Source organism: Pinus tabuliformis, chromosome 3_2, assembly GCF_031772625.1.
Source record: "Pinus tabuliformis cultivar Carrire ecotype Pingquan chromosome 3_2, CPIR1, whole genome shotgun sequence".
NCBI classification, from domain to species: domain Eukaryota; kingdom Viridiplantae; phylum Streptophyta; class Pinopsida; order Pinales; family Pinaceae; genus Pinus; species Pinus tabuliformis.
In genome coordinates, this window is record NC_142302.1 from 380,273,008 (window position 1) to 380,298,341 (window position 25,334).

The following is a 25,334-nucleotide window of genomic DNA, read 5'->3' on the forward strand; positions in this document are numbered from 1 at the left end:
TCCAATGCTCTCATGGCTCTTTGGATAAGTTCAGGATTTGTATTTGTACAGGGCCCCACATCATGTCCAGGGATTTGTGCAAGGTGAAACTTCAACCTGTACACCCCCCCGTATATGTCCTTTCCACACAACTTGCAATTCAAGTTTTGTCTATCATTCGAAGCTTTAGGTTCACCATATTCTCAGAAAGGATCCAATTTCCTTGGCATGTTTGTTTTTGAACTTTGAATTTGCAAACCTATGGGAAAATAAGGATTAGGAAATAGGAATTTAGGATTACAATTATCATTTACAAAATTACAAGTTACAAATTTCCAGAATCCAAAGTTCCAAACCCAAGTTACCCAACCAAATGGCAAATGCCAAAAACAATGAAAAAACATAAACAATGTTTAAAAAAAATGAAAAAAAAAAAAAACTGGTTCCCATAGTCATACCAAGTTACCCATCCCAAATCAATGAAAAAATACTAAAAATTCTTTAAAAACAATGAAAACAAAAGAAAAATGGTGCCCATATGAAGTTTCCCAACCAAAAACAATGAAAAACATAGGAAAACAATGTTTTTAAACAAGGAAAACAAAAAAATATTAATCCACATACCGTTTCTATGGAGAAATTGGTGGTCTCCTCTTGAATTTGTCCTCTAAGCACTTAGATTTGGTCACAAACCCTCTTCAGCTGCTCTCCAACACCTCCTCCTCCTTCCGCGCGCGCCCACTGTCCAAATGACAAACAAAAAACCCAAAAACGCATTATAAATCGCGCTGCCCGGCAACCCCGCGATTTTTATCGAAAAAAGCGCGATTTTTTGAAAAAAAACGCGATTTTTCGGAAAAAATCGGCAAAAAAAAATTTAGGCGATTTTTTCGTATAAAAATCGCGATTAAATCGGCGCAGGGAAAAATGCGCGATTTTTTCATTAAATCACGATTTAATCACGCTTTTCACAACACTGGTCTCTGTAGCTCGCTATGTTCTTGGGGAGCCCATGCAGTCTAAAAACCTCCCGGAAGGACAGCTCGGCAACCTGTGCATCCGTGTACCTAGTGGAGATCATGAAGAAGTGGGCAAATTTGGTCGACCTGTCGACCACTACGTATATGCAATCCTTCCCCTCTACTGTGGGGAGCCCAGTGATGAAATCCATATAAATACTTTCCCATTTCCCGTCTGAGATGGGAAGTAGTTGTAGTAATCCTGTAGGGTGGGTCAGCTCCCCCTTGTTCCACTGACAGGCCTCATACTCCTGTACGTGCTGCTGCACGTCCTCCTTGAGGCCCTTCCACATGAATCTCTCCCGAACAGCCATATAAGTTTTCCGGAACCCCTGGTGTCTGGATAGTGATGAATCATGAGCTGCCTGGAGTATCCTCTCCCTCAACTGCGAGTTGGGCACTAAGTAAATGCGCCCCTTGTAATAGATGACCTCATCAATCACACGATAACACTCATCTGCATGTGTCCCCTCCAATACCTCGCATGCCCTCCTGTCCTTGGAGTACTCCACCAACAACTAAGCCTTCCAATCCTAGCAGATGCTCATGAGAGATAACCCAGCTGGTCTCCGAGATAGAGCATCGACCACCACATTGTGCTTCCCCCGCACATACTCTATGTCGAAATCATAGGCCTACACCTTGCTGACCCATCTCTGTTGCCTATCATTGAGGCCCTGCTACCCCATGAAATGTTGAAGACTGTTGTGATCAGTCTTCACTCGAAACCGATTGCCCACCAAGTATCGGCAAAACTTGGCCAATGCATGCATAATAGCCAGCATCTCCTTGTCATATATGGAATATGATAGCTCATGCAGTAGGAGATTCCGACTCTCGAAAGCTATGGGATGCCCCTCCTGTGACAATACTCCTCCAACTCCTACCCAAGATGCATCACACTCCACCGTGAATGGCTGGGAAAAGTCTGGAAGTGCCAAAACAGGGCAACTGCTCATCACCTCCTTGAGGTGATCAAAGGCGACTTGTGCTCCATCAATCCATGCAAAGGCCCCCTTCTTGGTCAAGTCATTCAAAGGTGTTGCCAGCTGCAAGAACCCTTTGACAAACTTACTGTAGTAGGTGCAAATGCCCAAGAAGCCCCTCAGCATAGTCACGTCTCGGGGTACTGGCCAATCCCGGATGGCCCGAATCTACTCCTCGTGAAATTTCACCCTTTTTGCTCCAATGATATGCCCTAGGTAGATCATCTATGTCAACCCAAACTCGCATTTGGAGAGCTTGGCATAAACTGTTGCTCTTCTAGAATGCGCAATACCTCCTCCAAGTGTTGGAGGTTCTCCTCCCATGTTCGGCTGTAGATCAGAATGTCATCGAAGAACACTAGCACGAACCTCCTCAACTGTCCCCGGAAGACATGGTTCATGCATGACTAGAATGTGGCCGGAGCATTGGTCAACCCAAATGGCATGACCAGAAACTCAAAGTGCCCATAGTGGCACCGAAAAGCTGTCTTAGGGATATCCTGATCCCTCACCCTGATCTGGTGGTACCCTGAACGCAGATCAATCTTAGAGAAGTACTTGGCTCCTCTAAGCTCATCCATCAGCTCGTCAATGTGGGGAATAGGGTACCGGTTCTTTAGAGTCTTCCGGTTGAGGGCCCGGTAGTCAATGCACATCCGAAGGGTTCCATCCTTCTTCTTCACCAGCACCACTGAAGAAGCGAAAGGACTGGAACTTGGCCTGATATGGCCCAATGCAAGCAGCTCCTGGATGGCCTTCTCTATCTCGTCCTTATAGGCTTTGGGATGCCTGTAAGGAGTAGTGATCACTTCTTGTACTCCCGGCTCCAGCTCAATGGTGTGCTCAAATCCTCTATCTGGTGGTTGTCGTAGTGGAATGTCCCTAAACACTACTGCATACTTGTCCAACAAAGCCTGTATGTCTGCTGGTGGTGACTGCACCTGTCCCCCAACCTCTGAGATCCTCAGCTCAACTGCCCATGCAATGTCCCCATGTCGTAGATCTGCCTCCATCCTATGGGCTGAAACTGTCTGAGGTGGGTAAGACTGCATGCCTCTCAAGACTACCAGTTTTCCATCTGGCCCAATGAACTCCATCTTTGGTTTCCTCCAGTCCGTCGTGACTCGCCCAAGGGAATACAGCCACTGGACACCCATCACCACGTTGGTGTCTGGCACATCGACCACAAAGAAGTGGTTTGTCATCGAGTAGTTCCCCATAACTACTATCAAGGAGGGCACATATCTAGTGCACTGGATGGTACAGTCACCTAGCACTAGGACTGAGAAACCCTCAAACTCTGTTGTGGTGAGGTCCCTCCTCTGGACCAGCTGGGCATCTATGAAATTGTGGGTAGCCCCACTATCCACCAACACTGACACCCTCTGTCCCTATAGAGTGCCTTTGATCCTCAGTGTCAAAAACTTCGGAATCCCGCATAAAGAAGCAAGGACTCCTCCTGCTGGGGCAAGAGATGCCCCTCCCTGTGGAGGTGGTGGTGGTGGCCCTCTGTCTGCCAGACTCTCTCCATCTGTCCCATCGCAATCCTGCTCCACCTCATCCTCCTGATCACTGTCGGAAAAGACCTCATTGTAGTGTGCTCTACCTGCAATGCACCTATGGCCAGGTGCCCAGGGCTCTCTGCATGTGAAGCACAACGTCCTCCTCCAGAGGTCCTTCTGTGTCTCATCATCTAATTGCCCCCTCCCTTATGTGGTCCTCGGCGATCCGTGCAGGAAATGGTGATCTAGTCTTGGGGATGTCCCCTTGTAGATCTCTCGCACACAAGACTGCTTCCTGCAGTGTGGAGGGTCTGCGTGACTTCAACAGTCCACGCAGGGGCTCAAGCAAGCCCTCAATGAAGGTATACACCCTCCTTGCCTCAGATAGATTCGGGACCATCACTGACACACTCAGAAAATCTGAAAAGCACTGCTTTGGGTTGCCTGTTTGGCGCAATTGTATCAGCTCTCTGAAATAAGCCTCCGTATCCCTCTGATCAAATCGCCCCACGACCCTCCGGGTGAAGTCCTCATAAAAAACTATTTGGGCATGCCCTAAGGTGGTCAAGCCATGGAACCACCAATCATGGGCTTCCCCCTCCATGTGCAGCATGGCCATCTTAATGGCTTCCTGCTCTATCATCCGGTTGAGTTGAAAGTATGTGTCCATCTTTTCAACCCAAGCCCTGGTCGTGCACTTGGCAGTGCCATCAAAAGTAGGGAAATACATCCTCCCTATGGTTCTCTGCAGCTCATAGTTTTGGGTCCCTTGTCCTCTGTACCCCTTGTTCTTCTCACTCTGCTTGAGCTTGCAATAATCTCTGAAGGAGAGGGCTTCTTTGAAGTCTTCATCCATAGACTGCCACTCTCTGAAGTAATCCCCCATCTGAGGAGGGTCTTCCTCCCATGCAAGCTCGATTTGTGCCATTGGCACGAAAGAAGGTAGTGTAGCTCAAGTCGGCACACTGACTAAAGGGCGCTACGCTGCTAGTGAGGGGTGATCGAATGGCTGAGAGGCCCCGGAAGCTTCCCCGCATAGAGACCCTCTGGGCGTGATCCTTTCTCTCTTCTGTGACTTGATCTCCTCTAGCATGTCTTTCTACCCCTTGGCCAAGTCACTCAAGGCCCTTAGGAGGCTGTCGAAAGCCATCTCCTCCTGTTCTTAGGCTCTGTCATTTCCTCCTCTCCAGCCACTGCTTTCCCCCTGTCCTCATGTCTGGAGTAATCTCTAACTCCCTTTCTCTGCTCCTGTACCTCTGCCTACGATAGGTGATGTTCTGCTGGTCCCCTTCTCTCATAGGAGACAATCCCCACAACTGAGCCAAGAACTAGGCTCTGATACCACTGTAATGTTCCTAAATAGGAATACAAGTGATATTAAGCAAATAAACTATGCGGCAGAATATAAAAATGAAATACACATCAAACATCCATGGAAACGCTGCAAATAAGGAACTGTTGAGCCATATTATAAGAAATCTGCAAGCAAAATACAATATATATTGGAATGGTGCATCTGGGCTTGTCCCAATGAACAAGCAAGACCAACCCCAGGTGGGAAAATGGTTGAGTTGAAGGCTGCCCAACTGCTGCACCACTCTGCACTGTGTTGCCCCAGAAAACTGTTGCACTTTGACTAGCTGGAAAGTGCTCAAAACTGCCCAGAAAATTGTGTTCCTTTAACCTCGAACTCCTTGGACAAAACCCAAAAAACCCAGAAGGGAATTTAGCTAGTTTTGACTTCTGATTTTCGACCCCCTTGGAGCCTCTCCCCAGCTATGGCTGCCAAATTCGACCTGCAAGAAACTGCCTGCAAATCCCTCTGCAAACTCCTCCAAAATGTTGGATTTACCTATGATATCCAACTCCTAACTACTTGGATGGCTCTTGGCCAAGATCAGCTACTCCCCAAGTCCCCACGAATTGCTGTTGGATGGCCTCTGCGCTATCCCTCTGCTCAGAAATGCGACTGACTGATGTGTTGGTCCAGCTAGCTGCAAACTCCAGCGAAAATGCCTACACTATGTTGCCTCCTCAGTTCCTGAATCTCCCAACAAGTAATGAATCCACTTGTTGGCCTCCAACCCCTGCGTTTTTTCTGGCTACCCAAGAATACGCAATTCCTTCTCTGCGTTGATGACTGAAGTGTATTGTTTCCCTAACTCCCTGAAACTCCTATAGAACAGCCTCCCTAAGGCAGGCATGGATGGTCCCCTGAAGTAGAGGTTGAATCTCCCGCTTGAGAGATTCGTGGCTAAACAGTCGGTAGACATGCTAAGCAGCAAAGCGTACAACTGAGTGTTTGTTTACAAATGTAGAAGATATTCCAAAATGAGAGTTGATCCCTCCTTATATTCCCTTGGGCCTCCTTAGCCTCATGTGGGCCCCTCCATCCACCCATTCGATTTCCCTCCAAGCATATCGAATGGCCAAGGTCGAATTCCCCATGTGGGTGACCCCCACATCCCACTAGCTGCTAAATAAAGTCGAATTTGCCCCAAAGTTCCTAAGTCTAAGTGTGGGGTCCTCCTCCTAAGTCAAAATTGTGCCAAAAATGTGTAGCTGCACCCTGTGACTAATGTTTGGGAGAAGGGACATGACATAATGCTAAAACCAAAAATTTTACACACGATTGATAATTATTAGCGACACCCATTGGACAGACTTTTATCTACATAGGGACAAATAGGAAAGAAAAGAAGGAACTTGGTGTAGCTAACTCCAACAAGAGAATAATTGTAATCTAGAATGAATGGAAGCACTGGACAGTTCCCTAGACAAGTTCAAACCACTGAGTTCTTCTAGTGATGAAGGCTTCAACATTCTGTCTTCTATAGCAACAGAATACCACCCCTTTTAATCTCCACGCTGCTCAAGAAATTTGAAGGCAATGGACTGATATCAAATGCAGAGACACGCTGCATCTTCCTTGCATCTAGCCCAACAATATGTCTCCTATCACAAGTGAATGTTTATCCTCTTCACATCAAAAAGCTCTAGCTCTGCAGTGCGAGGCGGGAGAAGGTGCGCGCACATCTGTTGAACTGTCACATTCTCCTAGCCCACCTGCTCTTGATATCTGCGCAGATTTGGCTTGCAAGCCTGCTGGTTGTCATGTGGACTTGTTACCTCAACCTCTGTCCCCGCGTTCTGCTGATCCTCCAGATTGTACTGTCTTATGTTCTTCCGTTCCAGACTCCACACTTGTTGTGAATGAGGATCAAGTTGTTGATAGAGTTGGTGTTGTGCAACCAACCTGCGCTATCATTCATGATGAGTGTGTGCGGGAATCTAAAGAACCCGCAGTGAAGGATGACTCCCTTCCATCCGTGCCTCATCCGCTCTATCCTGACATCCCTTGTGATTCTACCACTTTTGATTCTCCTTGTGAAAACTCATTTCCGGATGCTTCTACTTCTGATCATTCACAGGACACACAAGATGTCAACTTGTCATTACATCACAGAGAGGACACATCTTCCTCTAAAAATCGGTCCCATCTGTCATCTGCCATTTCTGAAAACACAGAGGGTGAACATCCTTGTTTCTCATCTACCCCTCTGCACGATTCATCAAATCATGAGGATGCCGACAAACATCCCGAATTTTATGATCAGGGTTGTTGTGATCTCTATACTTCTTCATTTGATCACAATGTTGATTCGCTCGGTGTTAATTTGTCTAAGCCACAGGTCTACGATGATCTACCTATTGACGAAGTGGAAACCCCGCAAGTTGTCCAGGCACTTCCACCTGGGCTGATGGTTATGTCAGGCCCTCACTGTCCTTAGGTTGGTTCCACTTCCGATCAAAAAAATTTCGAAACACCCAAGGCTCCTCATCACTCTTTGCTTTGCATTAAAGATCGACCAAACACACAGATTTCGCTTCCTCCACTCGAATCACATGATCCCATCGCTTATGCACTGGAGGAATCATTCACAACAAGCACACTTGCAAGGCATAAGTTGTCTCTTTTTCTCATGTTTGCTTGTCTGTCACAGTCAAGAGAGTGCATATGCTTATCATCTGTACGTAGTGTGTCACAAAACCATGGTAAATCCACAGAGTGCTTGTCTTTTGCTTTCACTCTTTTCTTTTTGTGGACGCGTTTAAACTCGAAGTATGTTGGTCTTCATTGTTATATCTTTCATGTTTTCTCGTTCCCTCGACTGTGCTTTTCGCGAACCATGCCTTCACCAACATGGGCCAGCCAAAGCACCAGTGGCTGCATTGGAAATATCACTTCACGTGAGTAGGCCCATGCACTGTTTAGTGTAGTAGTAGTCTTTGCTTCTTGCTTTGCTTTGCTTTCTAGTTTGCATGTTTGTTTGCTTGCTTACTTGGTTTGGTTTGCTTGTTTGCTCACTTTGCTTACTTGTTTTTCTTTCGCTTTACTTCTGCTTTTTGCTTTCTTTGCTTTGGACGCTTGTAATGCATGTTGCTTTAACCTGTATTAAGACAGTTGAACTATTTTGGTTGTTTTAGTACATATGATATTGGAAATGTGTTGTATCAGTTGCTAATGTTGTCTTGCCCGTGTGGGCTATCCCGTCGAACACTCGACAGATTCATTCTTGTAAACTTGTTATAACGCCCATCGCACTCACATGGACTATTCTGTTGGGTGTTGTACGTGCTATCTATTCACCTTGTGTTTGTGACTGCCGCATCCGTGTGGACTACTCCGCCGGAAGTTGCACATGTCCTGTTGTGTTGTGTGTCTCTAGCAGAGTTGGGACTATTCCCTTTCAACCTGAGACTCACTTCCACCCTCTCCCTCTGCAGTGAAAGAACTTTGACACAAGCGGCACTAAGCACTCACTAGGCACGCGAACCTCGTTGTTTGAAGACAAAGCAGACCACTCTCACGTGCTGACAAGCAAGAGCTAAGGCAAATCTTTAAGATAATGGCAATCGGGCCATCATACCGGATGGGACTCCTACACCAATCGGTGTGAGGTCTAGTTGGGACTTCATACAGGGGAGATCCCCTGAATGTTGGCAGGTCCAGCACCGTCAACATTTCTAGCGCTAGAAAGAGGGCCAGATAACAAGCTGAGTCGTCACAATCTGTTTTGAAGCTCCGCATACTTATCATGACTAAACACAAAATTTCTCTTCCGCAGTGTATGTTTTATGGAAACGACTTTGAAATCCCGGAAGAGCTCTAGAATAACTTGTCACGTAAAACATACGATGTTGGAGGCCAAGTAGCCTTGGTTAGACATGCAATTGGCGTTGTAGGCTCCTATGAAAGACAAAAAATCTATGAAGATTACATGACCTACGTGTTGTTCGCATACACGTTTCGAGGGAATCCACTGCATTGGTGTGCCACATTGCCCGAAAAATCTATTCACTCTCTCCCTCATCTGGTCGCAGAGATAGACCGTGCTTTCAATCATTTTGACTGTAAAGCACTCAATAAAGAAATTCTGAAATTATGGAAAGCACCTGATGAATCCGTTGAGAAATTTTACAAACGCTTTTGTAATCTTGCAGGTTGATTTCGTGAAGATGAAATTGATTGGGAATTTCTCGATGGAAGATTTGAGTATCTTCTTTACATTTATGAAAATCCGCAATTCTTAGAATCATTCGAACCCCTCCCAACATAACTCGGTGTTAGAGCTACTAAATCTAAGACGGACAAGGTCGCTGTCACAAGTGACTGTCTGTCCTCTTCTCATCAAAAGGCTCTAGCTCCACAGTGCGAGGTGGGAGAAGGTGCATGCACATTTGTTGAACTGTCACATCGTCCTACCCCACTTGTTCTTGATATCTGCGCAGATTTGGCTTGCAAGCCTGCTAGTTGTCAGGTGGACTTGTTACCTCAACCTCTGTCCTCGCGTTCTGCTAATCCTCTGGATTGTACTGGCTTATGTTCTTTCGTTCCGGACTCAACACTTTTTGTGAACAAGGATCAAGTTGTTGACGTAGTTGGTGTTGTGTAGCCAACCTGCGCTATCATTCATGATGAGTGTGTGTGAGAATCTAAAGAAGAACCCGCAATGAAGGATGACTCCCTTCCATCTGCGCCTCATCTGCTCTATCCTGACATCCCTTGTGATTCTGCCACTTTTGATTCTCCCTGTGAAAACTCATTTCCAGATGCTTCTACTTCCGATCATTCACAAGACACACAGGATGTTAGCCTATCATTACATTGCGGAAAGGACACATCTTCCTCTGAAAATCCGTCCCATCTGTCATCTGCCATTTCTGAAAACACAGAGGGTGAACATCCTTGTTTTTCATCTACCCCTCTGCATGATTAATCAGATCATGAGGATGCCGACAAACATCCCGAATTTTCTGATCATGGTTGTCATGATATCTGTACTTCTTCATTTGATCACGATGTTGATTCGCTCACTGTTAATTTGTCTAAGACACTAGTCTCTGATGATCTACCTATTGATGAAGTGGAAACCCCGCAGGCTGTCCAGGCACTTCAGCCTGGGTTGATGGTTATGTTAGGCCCTCGCTGTCCTCTGATCATAAAATTTTTGAAACACCCAAGTCTCCTCATCACTCTCTGCTTTGCATTGAAGATCAACTAAACACACAGATTTCGCTTCCTACACTCAAATCACATGATCCCATCGCTTATGCACTGGAGGAATCATTCACAGCAAGCACACTTGCAAGGCGTAAGTTGTCTCTTTTTCTCATGTTTGTTTGTCTGTCACAGTCAAGAGAGTGCATATGCTTATCATCTATACGCAGCATGTCACAACACCATGGTAAGTCCACAGAGTGTTTGTCTTGTGCTTTCACTCTTTTCTTTTCTGTGGACGTGTTTAAACTCTAAGTATGTTGGTCTTCATTGTTATATCTTTAATGTTTGCTGGTTCGCTCGACTGTGATTTTCACGAACCATGCCTTCACCAACATGGACCAACCAATGCACCGGTGGCTGCATTGGAAATATCACTTCGTGTGAGTAGGCCCATGCATTGTTTAGCATAGGAGTAGGAATAGTATTTGCTTCTTGCTTTGCTTTGCTTTCTGGTTTGCATGTTTGTTTGCTTGCTTACTTGGTTTGGTTTGCTTGCTTGCTCGCATTGATTACTTGTTTTGTTTTCGCTTTAGTTCTGCTTTTTGCATTTTTGCTTTCTTTGCTTGCTTGTACCCGTAGGTTAGCCTCTCGTGAAACCGTGTCTGCCTCTAGAGACAAGCTGGGCAAATCTAAGAGGACTTGTACAACTATCAACATTTGTTTAAACGTTGTCCTCTCTCTTTATGAAGAACTTGTTGTCTTCAGTTGATGATGCCTTAATGGAAAATATGTTCTGTTTAGAGTGAGTCTTGGTGAAAACACAACGCTTGCGCTCTAACAAGTACCACCTATTTTAGTCGATTGTTTTGGGTTAACCCTTGTCAGCTCAATCAAGTAAAGTAAGGTGAGGGGGAAAACCTTAACAAGTATGTCAAAGGTATACATAACATACTTCTCTAAAGGAACAACCTCTTCTGCTCTCAATAAGTCGGAATCCCTCTTCCGCCTCCGAAATACATAAGTGCCTATGCACAATTCTTTGAAAAAAATAAAAAATAAAAAATAAAAAAATGAATAAGGCGAAAGAAGAGAAAGGCTTCCTGCGTAGAGAGGTGATACAAGTAACTCCGCCAGGGTATTGACCAGGCTCACTGGCTACGGAGCGATGCTTGTGTTCCTATGTGACTCTGTGGGGGTACTGTCCAGGCCTATTGGCAGCGAAGCAACACCAGAGATGAAACTTGAACTTTGATAGTCATATTACTTGTGCACCAATATACCCCTCATCTCCAATCAAAACAACTAAGTTGACTTGGCTTGGAATGTGTGCTCACCAATCAAGAGAATGGTAGGGACTACATCTGTCACACAAGCTAGTGCGAAAGCTATCACGATCAATGAATCAAACAATACTTCCAGAAGGGTTAGGCTCGCTTTTCACGAAACAAGATCCATTTAGAGAGCTGGAGTTCTACCAGTGTGTCGCCAAGTGTTGTAGCGGCTACAACCACCCTCCAAAATTTTGGCTCGCATGCAAATTTTGGATCCTATGATCAATTATCCTTGGTCGCTTATTGGTAAGATGATGATTTCAAGCTCCCCTCCTTGATCCTAAGAGTTGTCCACATTCTCATCTTTATGCGGCATGTGTCACTTTCGGTCATAGGGGTTGTTGTTTGTCATGCAAAGGGAATGTTGTTTTGCTTCAAGGGAAAGCATGTGTGCATGAGTGGTTGTCATCACATAGACATGTTTCATACTCACTTCACGCGCTCTTGTCACGAAGGTTGTTGCATCAAGCAAAGTATGTCTTATGCATTCTGGATGGTCTACATTGTGTCACTAAGTGTCCATGTGTGATCACAATCAAGTCCCAGCAATGTTTACATATGTTTCACTGATCTCACACTTAGCCATTTTCCCGAGCAACCTAGCCTCATCCAACTTCCCGGAACTGTGCGATTTGCTTCTGCAACCATCAAGCTTCCTCCCTTGCCTGCTGAAACCCCACAGTGCGCAGAGACACCAACCTCCCTTGTCTGTTGAAACCCTGCAGCCCGCAGAGACCCCAGCCAACACTGCTCTCTAGAAATGCGCAAAGCAATCCAGCTGCACTGCACTCAGAAATTGCACAGAGGCGTCCTCCCAGGACCCCCGTCCCGCACTAGTGTCATGTGCCTCAAAACTTTGCAGTGTTGTCCAAGCTACCCTGGCTGTCTTGCATGCAGAAACTGCGCAGACGAGCCTACCAGGGCCTCATTCCAACAGCAGTCGTTGTCCGCTGAAATCACGCATATCTACCTCTCACTGACTACAGGAAAAGGTGACATGCTGAAATTACTTCCAAGGAGTTGAGGAGAAGGACCAAGGGACCAAGTAATGGAAAAGATTAGGACTGCATGCAAACCCCGTCGGATGCATGATCATCTTGAGGGTAAGTATGGTAAGTAAAGAACACCTTTCGAAGTACATCTCTTAGTTGAGTTTGCAGGACTGTTTGTCATTGTCATATCATCTTGTCCTCAATAACATGCATGTGCGCAAACACGAAAGGTCATTGTATGTGTTTCTTCTACATGTCTTGCTTCCTTTTCAGTGGTTCGACCAACTGTCGTCTTCGGCATGTTGATTGCTACGTCATGCTCATGACCTTGTTCTGGTAATGTTGAAGGTTGTGTTTGAGTTGTGTTCACTATATAAACATCTATCGCACTCACACATGATGTTATAAGCACTGTCGTGCAAGTGTCATCACGGTCGTCCGAATGTCTATCTCAAGTGTCGCGCTTGTCGCTCACACCCATTGGTCAGTCATAGTATGTATGTTGTCTTGATGGTTCGCAGTGTCTTGTCGTCGAATAATCTTGAGTGTGTGTTCGCGAGGTCATGCATGCACAAGTTCACTCACTCACACAGTTAGTCATTTTGTTGAAACTTTGTCGACTGGACCTTCCTCCAACAGTCAGACCTTCGCTAAGCTACATTGAGCAGTCTCAGCTCTTAGTGAACATCTACTGTTGCCCAGAATTGCGCATAGCTTCAGGCTGTTTCCCAGGCAGTCTGCATTGCGCAATCCTGGAGTCGACCCAACTCACTGTCACCCAAAATAGCGCAGAAATTTCTCAGCAAGCCATCTCAATCTGCGTTGCCCGCAAGCACATCAACCGAGCCTCCAGCTAGTCAACCAGAGAGTTTGACCGAGCAGTGACCCCGAGCCTCACTCCAAAAAAATGCGCAGAAGCTGCCAAGCATGCCCACTTCCGCTAACTGAAGAAACTGCGCAGACATGTCAAACAGACACCCTATGTTTGTCACTGCACTGCGCTCAAAAATTGCATAGTTTTTCCAGCCAATCAGCCGCCCTGTTACTCACCCCAAAAACTACGCAGTTTTCATCAGCAACCTCCCAGCTGCCCAACATCCCTCTCAGCTCAGAAACTGCGCAGGGATGTCAAGCAGGCCAGCCTCCTAGCTATGCGCAGTTTTTCCCAACAGCCTCCAGCAGCCCGCTACCATCTCCCTAGAAAAATTGAGCAATTTTTGTGAGCAGCCTCCCGTAGCCTATTGCCAGCTCCCCGGAGAAATTGCGCAATTTTTGCTGCCAGTCTCCCCTTGCTACCTGCACTGTCTCCCTAAAAAAATTGCGCAAATCTGCCCTCCAGCGAAATCAGATCCAGCGGACAGTCACTGCCAATCCGGATTGCCCATCTCAGTCACCCAGTGACCTCTGTGCAATTTTCACGAACAATGCCCGGAGCTCGCATCCCGGCTTGAAATCTACCTAGCACAATTGCAGAGCCTTGTCCTCTCTCGTGGTCACCAGCATCCGAAAGCAAACGACAATGCATCATGGTAGACTAGGAGATTTCTGGATTTGATGTCGTCTCGTCATGAGTAATTGCAGATACAAGTACATGGATGAGACATGACGCGACGACGAACGGGATGAACAAGGAGCGCATGCGAGGAGATTGTTTCGCGAACAGATGAACAAGGAGCGCATGTGAGGAGATTGTTTCGCGAATGGATGAATAAGGAATGCATGCAAGGAGAGTTGTTCGTGAACGGACGAACACACGAAGCATGCCAAAGTACAAGCGAAGGAGCGACGTGCACATGCAACATCAAGCGAACACCAAGACCATCGAAGACTCCGCACACCTAGTCACGCAGAGACGAATCTATGATACACCCAAAGCACATCCATCACTCAACAGCACTGCAACTTGACATGCACACTACCAGTAGCTTGAACATACCAGCGCTGTCGTGTCGAGTCATGTCATGAGTCATCTTGGCCACATCACTACTATGGGCCACACTGTTGTAATCAATGTAATGTAACGTGGAAGTCCAAGAGACCCACATGTAAATCTGAAGAGTCATGTAAAGTTGAAGAGTCATGTAAGTCAAACAGTCACGAGGGAAGTCGAATAGTCACAAGGGCTGAATTTACCCTTGGCTATAAATATCCCTCATTTGTACATGCAAAGGACTTTTCACCTTGGCTCCTCCCACATAGCCTTGAGAGTCTGTAATCTTTTCTTTGAGGAGTGAGTAGTGGCTCCAACGCACCGCTATCGGGGTTAGTGATGTAATGGTGTACAGATGTGTCTTGGAACTTTCGCTTAATTCAAAAGCCTTTTAATAGGCCAGCATGTTTCCACACATGTATTGTATTCGTTTGTAAGACTATTCTTTGGACGCTTGTAATGCATGTTGCTTTAACCTGTATTAAAACAGTGGAACTATTTTGGTTGTTTTAGTACATATGCTATGGGAAATATGTTGTATCAGTTGCTAACGTTGTCTCCCCCATGTAGGCTATCCCGTCGGACACTCAACAGATTCATTCTTGTATACTTGTTATAATGCCCGTCGCACTCGTGTGGACTATTCCGTTGGGTGTTGTACTTGCTATCTGTTCACCTTGTATTTGTGACTGCCGCATTTGTGTGGACTACTCCGCCTGAAGCTGCGGATGTCCTGTTGTGATTTGTGTCTCTAGCAAAGTTGGGACTATTCCCTTTCAACCTAAGATTCACTTCCACCCTCTCCCTCTGCAGTGAAAGAACTTTGACACAAGCAGCATTAAGCACTCACCAGGCACGCGAACCTTGTTGTTCAAAGACAAAGCAGACCACTCTCACATGCTGAAAAGCAAGAGCTAAGACAAATCTTTAAGATAATGGCAACCGTGCCATCATACCGGATGGGACTCCTACAGCAAACAGTGTAAGGTCTAGTTAGGACCTCACACTGGGGAGATCCCCTGAATGTTGGTGGGTCAAGCACCATCAACAGGAACTCGACCTCTAATTTTTGTGGCAAATAATTTATCTAACCCCATCTGACGTCCAGCACAGGATGGCCATGACCTATGATGACAATTAGCAACCTCGAGCAGCAATATACGCTCAACAAACACAGAAAGGCTCTCGGCCTAGAGAAAACGTTGCGGCGCGGACAAGGAATTTGGCATGCCAAAACCGGGAAATTCTCCATGAACTCGCCCAAGGAATTGAGGCTAGATACACAATGGAAATTGGCCAGGAGTTTAGCGCTCAACAATTGATCCCTTTGTGCAACCTTCAAATAAATCGAAGGTTGGAATAATTCAACTCCACGGTGTAGAAGAAAAAATAAATGATGTGGCTCCCACCAACTAAAAGATCTTTCTCAGCTCTATCAATACCTTAGACTTCTCAAAAATAAAATTGAAAGTCGGCCCTTTAATACTTTACGGCCTCACTTCAAAATAGTCTACCGCCGATGGACAATTTCAATCTGGGAAGGGTTAATTTTCCAACATCCAACACTAACGATCTTCACAAATAAATATTGGATTACAATTTCTTCTGCCCAAAACTATTTGACCCTTCGAAATTCATATGCGTGGCTTCTTCGCATACAATTTGGCTCTGACCTTTGGACAGTTGGGTTGACTACGTATCCCCTATGCTATGCTCGATTAATTTCGGCCTTCGAAACTAAAGAGTTGGCCCCTTTAATATTTGATCAAATACGACATTTGAAAATTTCAATATGGCCCTCTTCAAAATATTTGACTGCACCCACCAATAGGTCTTTTGGAAAAAAACATAATTTCTAGCCATCATATAATAAAATTTGTCCAAGAACTAATATTCAAACAACAATTTCACTAAGAATTTGTAGCATTTTTAATGAGAAAAAATTTCAAACTCCTTTTAACAATTTCTCATTTTGCTACAGGAAACTGGGTTTTTGACATCTCTGACAAATCCTCTAACAATAATAGTTGCAACTAAAAATTGAAAACCCGTAGGCTGAGCCGCGACCAATGCTATGATACCACTGTAATCTCCCAAATGAAGTAAATTTGGAACAAGCTCTTCATATAAAACTTATCATGCATTTAACAGAAGATTGCCATGTAAAATTAAAGACAAACAGAGCGCAGCAATCCATAACACACTGAACAAGAAAATTCTCACCTTTATTATATTAGATAAGTTGGGGTTTTACATGCACATACAACCCATATAGCTGAGATGAAAAGCTGGCCTCAAATAGATCTACAATACTACCGCAAATCGGGCTCCAAAACAAACTGAAAAACAATACACTGCAACCTGTGAACCCATAATGGATCCACCAAGGGAAGTATGGGTGCTCGCCCACTCTCATTGAATCACCCGAGGGTTTCCATCCTGGAGCTACTGCTGAAGTAGAGAACCACGTTCTCAAACCTCTCCACAAGAAGAAATCTCAAATCCAAGATGTCTCCAAATGATCTCCTCCTCCCCTTTTATAGATCTGATGGATAGATCTCCAAGCCTCTAGAAGCATCTTATTTTATTATTTTATTATTATTCTAGAAGCTCCTCCATTGACTTTATCTTAAGTGACCTTTAATTTAATTTTATTTCACTTAAGTCACTTTTGGCCATTTTTCTCCAATTAATTATTTTTCCTTAATTAAATGACTAATTAAAGTCATTTTTTAACTAAGGAAAATGGAAAATCGCTCACCATACTCTCTTCGACCACTGGAAGTCTCTTCTCAGCATCCCATCTTGTAGATCTTATCATTCTGGTTCCAACGAGCTATTATGCTGAGCTGTTCCATCAATTAATCTCCTCGGAATGCCACCTCGAGCATAATTAATTAAGTTATGCCCAATAATGACATTGATTTTTGAAAGTTGTCAGAATGCGATGGAACAAAAGACAAACTGTGCGGATGATGGAATATGCCAAGCGAATGCCATCAAATCCCATAAAAACTCCTCAAAACTCTATCGGGACCCATGATGACATAAACCTGCTCCACTGACCTGGCCATCTCCTACCCTGGAAATCCACCTTGGTTGTACTATGAAGAAGAATAAAAATGTCACGTACAACCACTGTATGGTCATGTATGAACTCCTATCAGCTCTGCACTTTTTTCCCTTCAATAATAATTCGCCCAACATGAAATTCGACTCAGCAACTGAAAATTTGACCCAACAAATAACTTAAATGGATAGGCAATTGACTGTCTAGGGAACAAGGAGTAGTGCTTTACAAGCATGTATGGCCCGTATAGATGTGTATGGCCTATACAATGATGATTTTGGTCTCACCTCCACAAATTCAGCCCCACTTCTCCTTGTTTGGCCTCAAGCAAGGTGGAATGGCTCAAGTAATGTGAATTGACTCAAAAGAAAAGTTACAACCTATAGGAGAGAAAAATGTCCAACAACCAAAATCCTAAATTAGCAAGAACTCTATTTTAATATCCATCAATTGCAAGGGCTGTATTAACTGGATGAACATTGTCAAAGAGTTCTTGGCTTCCACAAAAAAAAAATGGGAGGGGAATTCTTGAATGTTGCTAACAGAAGTACAATAGATAAAGCATCATTTCAATTAGGAATTTGACTACAAGCTAGATTAAAACACATGGGAATCCACATGATATCTCAAAAGTGAAACAAGCAACAAAATTATGCACAACATAGTGAATTCATACACACAGTGTTCTTTGCAAACATAGAGGAATATCCAAGAACTCATATAGCCATTTGAACACACCATAACACAAATATTTACCCTAGAAATCCAAATGGAAAAACCAACTTCGAATGGGGATCAATACTATGTTGAACTATCTCTAGTTACAATGCCATTCATTCTTCTTTCCTTTTCCCACCCCTTGAGAATGAGAGTGAAGGAGAAAATAGGGACAGTTGGGAGGTAGGGGGGAAGGCCAACAAGGAGTTCTATTAGGGAACTCGAAGGTGAAAGAGTCACTGATTCGAAACCGCATGGGCACAAATCAAGCCATGAGTATGGGTTGGTGCGGCCTGGGCCGGGTCCAATCCGTAGGTGATTTTGACAGCTTAGATGCCCCTAAGTCACAATTTCTCAAGCTACAGGTTAGTCCTACTAGTTTGTAGGCAAACTAACAAACAAACAAAATTATTCTCTATTTTCCTCTCACATTCTCATTTTTGTCTTATTCAACTTTAAAATTGCATTACTTTACATAGCTTGTTTAACCTTCATTGATTGTTGAATTGGCTTGCAAGTGTTGAGTATTACCCATCCATTGGTTCGAATCCATTTCGGATCAGTGTTTCATCTAGGTTTGCTAGCAAAAGTGATCCGGATTGAGGAACCTTAAGAAGGAGTTGGCTTTGCTTTTCAAAGTCAAACTCAGTGTTTTCCATTAATACATTGAGTCCCCTCCTCTTGGTGCATGAACTTCTTGGCTGTCTTAGGATGGGATTTCCTCAGTACCCCTGTTCAAGTGATGTAATTCTCTTTATTCCATGATGTATTTATTTGACCTGCAAAGTAACTTATGCAGCATTTCAAAAAAAATGTCAAATTTGCAAGCCTGAGTTAGGGCCAAGTCAAACTTGGAATGGAGTTGACTTGCCTTCATTTCCTCAAAGAATGGACTCGACTAGGACTGAGAAGAATCCAGCAACACTGCTTTTGGTAACTAAATCCTTGTATGATATTTGTGATTTTATTAATTAAATGAGTCATTTACTACATGCTTAATAAAAATGAATCATTTATTACATGCTTAATAAAAATGAATCATTTACTACATGCTTTTAATTTTAGGAACTTTTTAATTCCACCTCCCATGACAGTTGATTGAAGCAAAGTGTGGCATCCCAATCCAAAATAAAAATGTAAAAGCAAGCAAAAACCCCAGCATATCTAATGTTCTATTGATTGAAGCAAAGTGTTGCATCCCAATCCAACAGAATATAGTAAAAGCAAGTAAAAACACCAGCATACCTAATGTTCACAATTAGAATCATCACTCGAATGTATGGGTCAATTCTGAAAGGCAAATCATGAATAGGCCCAGAAGTAACTTAGAGGGCATCAACAATTAAGTCTGCCACCAAAAATACCAATAATACGACCCGAAAAAGTTCCAATTTAGTTAACAATACATGATAAGTATATAGCCCAAAAGGACTCTAGTACATATTCTAGTTAAAAAAAGTTGTACACAATGTTTAAAGAAAAGTGAAGGTAAACATTACTTGTATGATATAGCATTTATTCTTCTTTTTTGGTAAATGCAACATATGTCACATTACTAAACAGAAATATTGTGCAATATCTTGGAAGAAAACTACTGAGTACTATGATGCATGCAGAATTGCATGTAATATCATCATATTGATCATAAGTGTGATTATTTATTTGCTCAATCACAAACTCATGCACAAGAATGTAATATTCTATATAGAAAATTTACAGAGTAGTAACAACATGCACAATGGAAAAACACAAATGGAAAAACACAAAAATTTGTTGCACATTTACATCTTAATGCCAAATTACCAGAAAATTACCAGGAAAAACAATTTTCATTTATATTATATGAAAAGAGAGTACAATAGGTGGGAAAGTGGAACCTGGGCTTGCTACAGCAAGCTAGGCCATTCCCAGGTCTCAAACTTGCTGCCCAACCACTAAGAACTCGACCCCCAATTTAGCTTCTGCACTGCCCTGGCAAATCTGGGTGCTGCTGTGTGTGCTAGTATTTTCTTCCAATGTTTATCTCTTCCGCAGTTTATTTGTGTAGGTTGCAGTCTGATTGATTCAGTATCTGCTGTAGCAAATAGTAAATAAATTGTTAAGAATTAATTTAACAATTAGGAGAATTATTTCCAGTTGTGGCAATAGAATTTGGGTTTCCAAATTTTCACAATTTTTGCATAGGATCATCATCAAATTCTTTGACCTCTTTTCCTTTAGGTTCTTTCAATTTGGTTGAAGCCCTATCAAAACTTGGGATTTTAGACTTTGCAGATGCCTTCTTATCCTTTTCAAGCTCTCCAGCTAAAGTCTAAGCAACTTTATAATCACGATTCTTAGCCCGTCTTAAGTCATAAGAAGTATCAGGATTAAAAGCATCAATGTATAAATACAAAATAGATTTATTAGGAGGCTTATAATCTTGAGGTAATTCCTTAATAATACCATTAAATCTCTTATTAAATTCTTCTACGGTTTCATTTTCCTTCTTCTTTATGACACTGATAGCCTTAACCAGATGCCTGTGTTCTTTCTTATTTCCAAGCTTTTGCTTAAAGGCATTAATGATTGACTGTAATGAGTCAAAAGAATGATCATCTTTCTCAGTAAACCACTCCAAAGCATCTTCTTCCAAGGATAGCACAAAAATATTCATCTTTACATCCTCATGAACAGTGTTAGCACAGCTGCACAACCCCATTTATTAATGAAATTCCTAAAATTATGAAGATGAGCTTTAAAAGTGATCACATTATTGCCTTAGAAATAAGACAATTTATCCAAACCTTTATCGGGAAGATCATGAGGATAACCTTGAATATTAGCAAAATCACAAGGAAGATATAAATCATCCATGAAGTCTTGCTCAATAGGATCAAGAAAAAGTGAATAGATATCAGAGAGAGCTTCCTTCCTAAGATTAACAGGAAGTGTACGGTAAGATAGCTTGTGTAATTGTACTCTGACAACCTTTTCAGGATCCAGAGTAGGATTAACCAAGCTACTTGGATTCCATCTAGTACACACCCTTGTAGAAGATGAAGAAAGTGGAGTTGCCACTGGGACAAAAATCTAACTTCAGATAACCAAGATGCAAGGAAGAAAGTTAGTGAAGGAACCAAGGACAAGGAACTTATCCTGGTGAGAGATGAAAGGATGAGAAAAGAGGAGATGAAAATGATTAAGATGAATGTCGCAAAGCCAAGGTCCAAAAAATTGGTCCCCAGCAACGGGGCCAAAAAATGTTGTCACATAAAATGTCTAGGCACTGCGACAACAACTCAGATTGGGGGCTGTCACCCTCATCCCCAATCTCTCCGTTTAAGTTGTCTCCCAACAACAGACTAAGGGGGGTAGACCCTATAGAAATGGATGGAGGAAGGATTAGTTGGGATTCGGGAACCAACCAATTTGGGAGACACAGTTAAGTGACCAAATACTCGTTTTAGATTAAGCAAGATTTTAAAAGATTAGATTAGATTTAGATGATTGATACCAGTGCCTTATGGAGTCAACTATCTTGCTAAGTAAATTTAGGACAAGTACTGGATGGATAACTACTGCTTGGATGAATAACTAACCTATATGACATGCAGTTCCTAAAACTAATGTGAAATGCAGGATCTTGGTTAATTTTAATTATATGCCTATTCTAAGTATGTCCTTTGATCTTTGTCTGTATTGAGCCTAAACTTGATAGCGAATGGCAGAGAGAAGACAAGGTGAAGCACACGAGGGTGTGATTAATGATCCCTCTCCTTGAAATCTAATGTACTTGGTGCCTCCGGCGCTGCAAAGGTTGTGGCTCTGACGACTGCAAGGTCACCGTTTTAGACACTAAAAAGACTAGACTTCTCAAGAGAAGACACAAAGGTGTTCCTATCTTTCTTTCAACCAAGCTTATGCTTGGAGGTCAATTATTAAATGCAAAATTAACTTAGAATGTAGAATGCAAGGAGGATTTAGAAGATGTTTTAGTGAAATGAGATGCTAAATACTCAAAGCACTTAGATTATGATTTATTTTGAGTTAAATGGTAAGTATTTAAGCAAAAATTTAATGAAAAATCTCAATTATGCAGATGCTCAAGATACTCAATTTCAAGAACCAAAAGATATACAATTTTCCACAAGTCCACGATAAAGTATTCAATAAAAAATTCTGATCACAATTACTTGAAAAATTCTCAAAACTAATTCAAGAAGTATCCAACAATTCAAGTAAATAAATCCAAACTTAGAATTAATTTCCCTTTTAGATGAGCGATCTCAATAAATATCAAGAAATGGATCTCAAAACTTCGCTGACGGATGCAGATAATGAAAGCCTAACCACTTAAATTTCAATGATTTAATATTTAAGATAACAATGAAATTTAGATGCTAATTAATGCCAGTTTAGTAAACACCTCTTCAAATAATTATGGAAAATGATTAATTTTTTGAATGTCTCAAATCCAGAAATTTTTTTTCTCCTATAGTCGGAGTTTAGAGAAATTAAAAAAAAAAGTATATGTGCCTTGATTATATGAAAATTTTAAATTTTTTCCCCACAAAAATATTTCAAAGGATTAAAGGCCCCCAAAAAAACCCTTATCATAAACACTTAAAAAGAACTTTAGTTTAAAACTTGCCACTTAATTTTTTTTTAAATTTTAGTGTGATAATGGTTATAAAAATTTAATTTTCTCAAAGGGCCAATAAATCAAAAAGATTTTAATGTAGTAAATGTTTATGAAAAAAAATAAATTTAAGTTTTTAAAGGAGCAAGGGTCATTTAAAATAAAATAAAATTGAAATATGTAATGTTGGGATGTCAACTTTATGCCACCATGAGGAAAAAAACGACGAGGAGCTCGAGCCAAAGAGGTAAATTCGAGCAGGGAAGGAGCTGACTTCGGGAAATGATGGATGCAAGTTGAGGGAGCTGCGAGCAGCGAGGAGGGAGCCACGAGCTGAGAGGGAGGCGAGGAAGCAGTGTGTAGAGGAAGAGAAAGGATGAAGAAGAGTTAGGGCCGCGAAAGGGAGAGGACGTGGGCTAGGAGAGGGAGCAACGTTTAGGCTATGGGAATGAGTAGAGAAACAAGAGTAGGGATGTTAACGCAGGCAGAGAAGAGAAAGGGCTGTGTGATGAGAGAAAAACGCAGAGGAATGGAAGCTGAAGAGGGAAGATAGGGATATGAGGGGCTCACGAAAAGAGGAAAGGAGGGTTTCAAAATGTAAGGGAGCAGAGAAATGGAGTTGCGGTTTAGGGATCTTAGTAGGGAAGGAGGATCACGTAGCAATGATGAGCCTCAAGGAACAGGATAGGAGAAAAAAGTGGTAGCTCAAGGGCCCTAAAAAAATTGCCCAGAAATTTATATCTCAAACTGATGTATTTTTGCTTTGAATTGTTCTCAAAATTTGCTATGAAAACCTCAGATCTGAACCTTCAAATGAATGTTTTCGTCACTCAATCCCTGCACACAAAAGTTTGAGGCTAGAGCTTGCCCTCCACGACGTAGATCTGTCTCAAAACCCCAAATTTTCTTTGACAATTTTCAGATATGAACCTGCTCAAAACAATTAAATTTACAGATCTATCGGATCTGAGGAGTATGAGTCCAACTCCACTCCCATATCTGAAGATTTATGCTCTTTTTAGCTAGATCTAACTATTTAGCACAAATTATTAAAGATAAATCAATTTTTAGTTTAGGTACTAGCCGAAAAAAATCCCTGCAAGAAGAAATTCATCAGATAATCCTAGGATTTTAATCAGGAAGGTTCTCCAAATCTTATGTCTTGGGAGTCTGCTAGTCCAACTGAGGACTTCCCCAAATGCTCAATTTCTGAATACGAATGATTTCTGCACACTTAGAATTTAAGTTGTTAAATCAATAGAGATATAAAATAGCGATTAAATTTTCAAAGATTAGAGATACCTGCTAATCAAATCAAATTATAATGCTACCTTAAACCCAATAATCTAAGCAAGATACCTGTGCAATAGATTACTCTATGAAAGCTATTAACCAACTTATCAAATAAGATCAGCAGAATATTAAGAACAATATTACCATAAAACACCGGAGAGGAACACTGCCATCAAATAAAACACCAAAGACGTTGTGTTGTATTATTCCAGAAAAATATTACAAGAGAGCTAGTACATGAATCAATGATTGAATCCTTTCGAATGGCAAATGACCTCTAATTTATAGATTAATTTTGCAACGGCTAGTGGGCTTGATCCCCGTCAAAATAATCTCAACCGTTGAAAAAGATATAACTATATTTTAATCTTCTCCGTTGAAATTATTTTATTTTTGAGGAAATTTGAATTTTTCATTTAATTGAATTTTAATCAATTCAAAATTAATTATTTTGAGTTGATTTCCTCAAAAAAATGACTTTGACTTAACTACCAAGGTCCAAGGGTCCAAAATCTCTTGAAATTTTCAATACTTCCTTGGTCGGGGACCCTAAAAAATTAATTCTTCTAGAACCCACAAATTTTTAATTTGGAGAATTAATTTTTCCTAGAACTTAAAATTAATTAAATTTATGGCTTAGGATTTTAATTTATTTTTGCGAGAAAATTTAATTAATTGACTCATGAGGGGATTAATAATTTTTCCAACCCTCAAATAATTTAGCCATGGTGTCTAAATGTGAGGGAACTGTTGACCCTGCCGCCTACACCTACCTACAAGTTAGTGAGAAAAGCCTTCAACCCCACAAGGTGTGGTTGGTGGCAGGGAACTCAGAGAAGGGGCTGTCACACCAATCCCGACTTTCTCTGTTTGAGCTATCTCCTAGGTTAGCTAAGGGGGGTGGTCCCTAATGAAAAGTTAAGTTAAAATATGTGAGTTTCTACGAGAGTGTTATAGTGAAAATGCATTACTTTTAAGGATTTATGAGCAAATATGAAGTGAGCAACTTGAAATAACAATGCCAATCATTAATATGATTAAAAACAATAAAACCAGTGCCTTATAAGGAATTTGCTCAACAATTTAAAGATATATTTGCTCAAAGTAAAATGCAACGCTCTCAAAAGAAAAAACAAAGTAACCTTGAAATGTAAATAAGAATTGTTAGCACAAGATATGTAAGATACAAATTTTTTTTGAGATAATCAACTTTATAAATCAAAACATGTGAAACATATCTTGCCAAAACCAAAAAATTAGTAATTAACTTGGAAATGTAACAGAAAGGAAGTGTCAAACCAAAACATGAATATGCAATTAGACTTGAAACATGAAAAGAAAACACTTGTTTGAAATTATTACAATACTTGCTTTTGGAATGGACTTTGC

At 42.0% G+C, this 25,334-nt stretch overlaps 1 protein-coding gene across 2 annotated transcripts in view; it reads left to right on the forward strand.

Annotated features, from left to right (window-relative positions):
* LOC149181004 (two pore calcium channel protein 1-like) overlaps nt 1-25,334 on the forward strand; it is a 534,602-nt gene that overhangs the window by 361,485 nt on the left and 147,783 nt on the right. The window lies entirely within an intron of this gene.